Source organism: Helicoverpa armigera, chromosome 14 (genome assembly GCF_030705265.1).
Source record: "Helicoverpa armigera isolate CAAS_96S chromosome 14, ASM3070526v1, whole genome shotgun sequence".
NCBI classification, from domain to species: domain Eukaryota; kingdom Metazoa; phylum Arthropoda; class Insecta; order Lepidoptera; family Noctuidae; genus Helicoverpa; species Helicoverpa armigera.
This window is the reverse complement of record NC_087133.1, coordinates 11,191,138-11,198,521: the sequence shown is the minus strand read 5'-3', so window position 1 is coordinate 11,198,521 and position 7,384 is coordinate 11,191,138.

The following is a 7,384-nucleotide window of genomic DNA, read 5'->3' as shown; positions in this document are numbered from 1 at the left end:
AGTTGAAGAAACAAACAAACTTGTTTGCTTGAACACGCTATCTCAGTAACTACTAGACTAATTTGATTTCTGTCATTATTAGATAGCTCATGTACCTAAGGTTTCTTTTTCTTTATGCTGATGCATGGAACATAGGATGGCGAAAGTTAGTAAGTTATACACAGTAAGTTAGAGAGGATTAGTAACCTAACAAATATTTAATTAACCACCTGCCCAAAAAATATTTTATTCTTTATCTAATAACAAACCGAACTCAATGAAAAAATCACAGAATTAAGAGTCCGTTAAGGCAATAATGGTCAAAGGTTGAGCATCCCTCGTCTGAGTCAATTAGCAGATGTCGCGGTCCGCACTTATTTACGTTGACCTAATCTTATTTCAACTTCATTTGGACCCGAATTTCCAACAAAATATGTTAATTTGAATTGAATTGGGGAGGTTTGTTGGGTAGTGGAAGTTAGCGATATATTGGCAGTTACTTTTACAAATAAACAAAGGTGTGACAGTCTGTGTTATTGAAGAATATTGGGTAATAACGCTGCGCAGGATATATATTGCACAAGCATTTGCGCAGACACAGATGAACCGACACCTCTCCAATGCTCGGGTGAAGTTTATCACTTCCAACTTTCAGACTTCGAGTACCTTTATGTTACTAAAAACCTTCAAAGCATTTTCAGCCTCCGTCGAGTGCCAACAAAATCTGTTCAGTAGTTGTTGCATGAAACAGTGACAAACACATGCTTACAAACTTTCGTGTAGCATAGCTTGAGCTACATCCAGACCCTAACCATGAAGCCGTCACTATTTATTTAGGAGACAATTAATCAGTCCAAGTGTTTAGTGCCTCTTTAAATAACAGGCTCCGTTTGAGATTCTGTCACCGACTTCATTTTAGTCGCGTTTACGATTTGTTTGTCTGGTGTTGCCTTTAGAGTTTAAGTTGTTAGTGTGTTTATAGTTGTCGATTGTTTTAGTCTGTTGGAGTCAGTCGGCTTTGTATATTTGATAGTATTTTAAGGACCATTGACACTTGTAAACACCCAATTTTTCATCATGCTTGAACAGTGATAAAAATCATGTCATCTGAAAGTCATTGGAGAGCACTTTGCTCAATTATGTAATGAAATAAAGAGCTGTTCAAGAGCTTATTATGTGTATGTATGTATAGATTTCATAGTGCTATCATCACTTTTGCACTTTAGCATTTTGGGCGATATACAAAGTTACCAGTTGTTAAATGTTAAAAAAATAGGTGTGCCACTTTTTAACAGATAATGGTGAAGAATCAGGTTATGGTTATCAGCAACGTTTTATCCAAGGGCGGGAAGTCGTTCCCTCTGAATCTAGCGTCAAACTGCGAGCAACAGTTACACGATATAATATTCTCATTGCATCAGTTGTCATTAATGATTCCCTCTGTGTCCAGTTTGCTAGTAATCCCGAATGCTAGTTAGGGAAGACCAGTTTATATCTGTTTATTGTATTATGAAGTTCAGTAGTTTGTTTTTGTTATTGTTATTGTATTTGTGGATCTCAGGACAGTTTAGGCGAAATAATTGAAAAAATATTAGGCGTACTTTTTTTTCAATAAAAAATATTGGTCGTTTGGAATTCATAAAGTTAGTAAACAACCGCGCCCTTAGTGTCTATGCTCATATTAAATGTAATCCATAATAAGTTTAAAGACATTCAGAAGAAAAAGAAGAATTTAATATAAATAGATAACTTTTAAAAAGAGCGTTTAATTTCATTGAAATTTTGCTACGATTTTTCCCATTTTCAACCGACATAATAATACATTTTGATGCCCATACGAAACACATAAAATACATACGGACCAAACATCAAAAGCGTGACATATTTCCTTATTTCCGATTGCTCCCGTATTATTTGTGTCCGAACGTGTGGCTCTCTGTGGGGAGTGTCAAACATGTTGGTCCTTCGAGGTTTCTTTGCTCATTGTTTACGGAAGTTATCAAAAGGGACGTTGGGAAGAAGTTAGTTGTGATTCTTTTTAACACACATTCTTATAATGAGGTTTTAGACTGAGTGTATTAAAGATTTTATTTGTGTAAGATTTGTATAACGTCTTGCTATGGAAGTCTTAGCTTGGTACTATTAAGGTAACGTTAGAAGTATCCGGTTAGACTGGAAGCCGACCCCAACATGGTTGGGAAACAAGGCTCGGAGGATGATGAAAAGTATAGGACCTCAGTGTGCTTGGATAAAGCGTTTGATTCCCGAGGATAGTGAGGCTTCTCAATAGTAGAAGAATTTTTCAAGCTCTTTCAGTAGTGTCGGAGACTTTTGGGCACAAACAAAGATGTCTCCTTTTGAAAAATCATAACACAACGTATGTACCTAACATTAGACAAACAATTTTACAGGGTGGTAACAACCTTATCATTCATCATCAAGGTAAGAAACGTGAACCGTAACACAAAATATTTCACCAGCTGACGTTAGAACTGATCTACTTTAGCTCAGCGCCCGACTTTGCTTGAACATCTGAAGTTAAAGAATAAAAGCGCTTACCGAACAGCGCTGCTTGTTATTTTTGTCTACTTGACATATTTTTGAGGCTGTATGGTTCACGTTGTCCCAGTTTAGACTTAGTACAATCAAGTTAAGACTTGTAGTTTTGGATTAGAAAGAGTGCATAGTAAGAAACTTGCAAAGAATATTCAAAGAACCTTTAGGAGTTTCTTAATTACTAAATTATTTAATTTTGTTACTGTATAATAAATAATAAGGTAAAATAACCATAGATTTACCTAATAGTTTGCCCTCACTACATAACAAATGGTCAATATAAAGACTGAAGCATTTGATGAGATCTAATCGTTCTGATTGAAAGGAGACCAGTGAATGTTTTTTTTTTGTTATACGAAGCCACTAAAGACCAAACAATCGAACGCCATCATACTAAATTAAACAAATTTAATTAGATTATAAATCAAGAGGCCATATCGCCAACTTGGCACTTGTTACCCCTTTCATGTTTTCCTTAATTAATCAATTACGTGATGTCAAGACAATTTATTATAACGTAAAATTATATTTGAATTGTGTAGTCTCACCGACCGCGCGAAGACTCCCTGTATTTTACAAAGCTTAATTAATAATTCGAACAGTTTCTAGCGAGTAGAAATAAAGCGATCCTGTTATCGTGTTCGCAAACATTTGACTCGGCAATCCAGCGAAGAGTTTCTACCCCCAATGTTTAGACTGAGCGTTCTCGACAGTAATTAATTCTTTGAACGATAATTGTTGGACTAATTTGGATATGTCCTGTGAATGTTCGCCGCTTAACGTCTAATGTATGTCAGATATTTAAATAATAGCTCTAAAGTTTATCAGGCATTTATATGACGCATATTGAATTCCATAATCTGACAAATCGAATCCGTTTAGGTGTAACACAGTCCTGTTAAATCAATGCGTTAATTCAATTTAAAGTCAACGTTTGTCAGCAAAAGTTATTCAACTGTTAACTATTCACACATTTTGTACCATTACGCATCAGTGCCAAATATTTGTCAATTAAACACACATTTTTAACAGCCAATCATTAAATTTAAATCTATGACACTGTTTGCGAATTCAAATCAAATACTCCCCGCAAATAGCGACACATATTGTGCAATTACATCAATGGCGTTATGTATTTTGACCATGCTAAAGTACATTATAATTTAGCGGCTCAATATATATTTCGCGTTTCGTAATTCCATACAGTCCACAATTTCAGTTGTCGGCAAATAATTAGCATTTTAATTGTGCCCTGGCAAACAACGAACGCGTGAACCGAGGGCGTCGGAGGGGAGAGTTTGGCGAAGGGGAGGGGAGGGGAGGTATATTAATAGGGCTCTTCTAAAATGCTGATTTCATCCTTTATGTGTTTTCATGTTTTGTGATATCAGGCCTGCTCCATATTTTAAATTATTAACTGTATTTATAATTGCGGCTTTGTGTGGGATTTATTCGTCAACTTTCATTTGAAGTTTACGATATGTTGAAGTTATTTTTGGCAAGCAATTAAATGGTTATAGTTATGTTTTTAATAAAGTGGTCTCAAAGGACCTATGTTTTGTGCTCTTTGATTCCACGTGCGTCAACCAAAACTTACTCCAACTTATTCCGTAGTCTTGTAAGCAATATTGTAGTATCTAATTGTAGATATCTTTAAGATGTTATAATATTCCTATTATTATATTGTTACACTAGCTTCCACCATCGGCTTAACCCACGGCCTGTGGATCCATTCAGTTATGTGAAACACTGGATGATTTTTTCACATTGGCCTGGTGGTTCCTGAAATTAAAGCGTTTAAAGAAACAAACCCTCTAGCTTTAGAATATTAAGTAGAGATGAAATACGTATTAAAATAATATGATATTAATATCCAACAAAAACATAGCAAAGGAAATCTACATATTATAGAAAAATAACAGAACATTAGGTACATATACTTTTTCATAAACCGTTTTGTTTAACCAAATCATACAGAACAAATATTTAAAATAAACGATATAATACAGAGTATTATAAAGATAGAAGAGAATAACAATATCGTATGTTTGTTCGTTTGATTGGGAACTGGGATAAATCTCATTTCCTATGGGATATGAAGGGATTCTGCGGCGCTCCCATTTGTACCACAATGGGAATTATATGTAATTTATTTCTTCAATAATCTTAGTTCGATGTGGGCTTTGTAAATGACTTATATCTGTCTGAATTGGTTGGTGATATTGAATATTTTTGCTCATGTTGTTAGGTAGTTAATATAGCGTATTCGTATATAGCATAGCTGATAGCGTATTTCAGGATGTTCCCAAGTTCCAAAAAAAATGTTGTAAAGGTCAATCATTTTGTTATTGTGGTTAATATGTTGATAATTATGCAAATGTAACTGTAATGATGTTTTTTTTAATCAGTTTTAATTAACTTCTTCACGGTCTAGTTTTTAGGGTTCCGTACCCAAAGGGTAAAACGGGACCCTATTGTTTTCGCTCCTCTGGCCGTCCGTCCGTCTGTCACCAGGCATCTCATGAACTCATGAACATGATATCTCATGAACCGTGATACATAGTTAGAGAGCTGAAATTTTCACAGATGTTATATTATTGTTGCCGCTATAACAACAAATACTGAAAACTAAAATAAAATAAATATTTTGGATTTTTTTTGCTAATTTTTGCTCTGGTACGGAACCCTTCGTGAGCGAGTCCGACTCGCACTTGGCCGGTTTTTTTAGTATCTTGGACAAGTCCCCGGTTGTTTTACAAACCGATAATAGTTTTATTATACTGAGTGATATTTCGCTCGCCTTTGTGGTCTGTTCTAGCCATGATGAGCATACTAAGATCTACATAGAGTAGTTTGCAGAAAGGACATGCCTTTTTAAATCTTTTTCTTTTAGTTTTAAGTTATTGGAAATATTACGATTGTAAGCTGATGTATCTTAAAAAGACATGCTTGTTATAAAGTGGTGACATTATGATTCAGATGACCCTAGTTAAAGTTAACATTAATATAAATAAACAAAATGGGCGTACCATTTCTCATTAGTTATGATAAATGAATAATGAATAAAGATGTCTCATCGTTTTATAATAGAGGTAAATGGTAAATGTATGTAATTTAGTTAAAAAAAAGGCAACGATGAACAAGTGTTAATTTTTTAACACTAACATATCAACGCTGCTTTTCCTACACTTTTTTCATATTTTACAAAAGCATTCTTCTCCACCGTACCCGATAGTCTTTATTCGTCCACAGAATTTTTCCTACTCTATAGCAACAAGAGAGCCCGGGAACCCGTTATAAGCGATATGCAAGCCACGTCCAACTCGAATTTACAGGCAATTCATTCGATATTGGATTATTAGGCATTGATCTTTTTAAAATTTTCCGATTTACTGCTGAATGTACGGAGGGGAGAATAAAGTGGGCGGGCGCGAGCGGTTTTTTAATATTTTTATTCTTCTTTGTGTGAGACTCAAAAGTTTGACAGTAATAGGTAATAATATTACTTTGTCTTATGGTAATTAATATATATCTACATCCTCATGTCTATTAGAAAAACAAATTCATGAAAAATAAATAATTTAGAAAAATAAATTAATGGCTTTGACCATATTACTACCAGCGGTTTCACCTGCGTCCGGTAGACACTATTTTGCGCACCCGGTTTAAAAGCAGTCTAACACTGAAATCAAAATGCAATATCTCTAAAGACACCTATGAGCCTAAAGCAATGGTTTATGAAAGCCACCAAGGGAACAATAAATTAAAAAAAAATCGCATTCCAGTCCCTTCATTTCACACGTATGTTTTCAACCGAGGTATGCGAAGGACTGTCCCCAAATCCCAATTTGGTTCAATGAGAAAATAATGTAAAACGATCCGATTGTGCGCGTATAGAATTTTAAATCCCACGCCTTTTTGTCATTGGTTTTTTTTACCTTTTTTTATTCGGTAATCAAAAGCTTGTTCGAAGCGTTCGTAATAAAATAATTTTGGCTCGAATAAAAAGCTTTTTATTAAAACATCTTTTTTATTTTTGGAAGTAAATACTATGATTGAAAGTTGATTTCATCTGTTTTAAATGAATTTATTTATGTTTCTTGCACCTTCGCATGTGCAGTGTGCTCTATGTTATACCATTAGGTACTCTCTACAAACTAGTTAAAAAAAAACAATACAAGTACTTGATCTTGAAGAAGTAGCAAATCAATCCCAAACATTTAAATTGCCGTCATTATCAAATTATCTCCAAGAATAAAGCGTCAATTATATCTTAACCTCCGAATTACAAAATCTTTAGCCATTACACTGAAATCTTCAGAAGTCTAAACGATCTCACTGAAACACAGTCACCATAACGCCTGTTTATGAAAACTGAGCCAGCCGCAGCAGAAGTGTGAGACAACTTTTAATTAAATACTAATGCTATTCGCGAGCGAATTTACAATTAAACTAGGGATGGGAAGTACGTTGTTTAATGTTATCGATATCGATGTGCAAGTTCTTCGTTGGACGTCACTGTTGCATTAATAATATAGTGTATGAAGTAAATACTAATTTAGTGCGGCAAACCCTCTTTGGAACGCTTCTTAAAAACTAAAGTAGAAAATCAATTTGAATAGAAAGTAAAAAGTACTGATAATATACTGAGCAAAGATAGTGTCTGAAAAAGGTGAAGGGTAACACCTTTTTCAGACTCTATCTTAGCAACATAAAAGCCTGTTTCTATGTTTCAAAATATTATCGATATTTTTATTTCTCCCATCCCTAAACACACATGTGCGAGGCGGCAATGAAGAAATTAATTCATATTTTACTTGTTCTAATGAAACAGCCGACAGACTTGTAT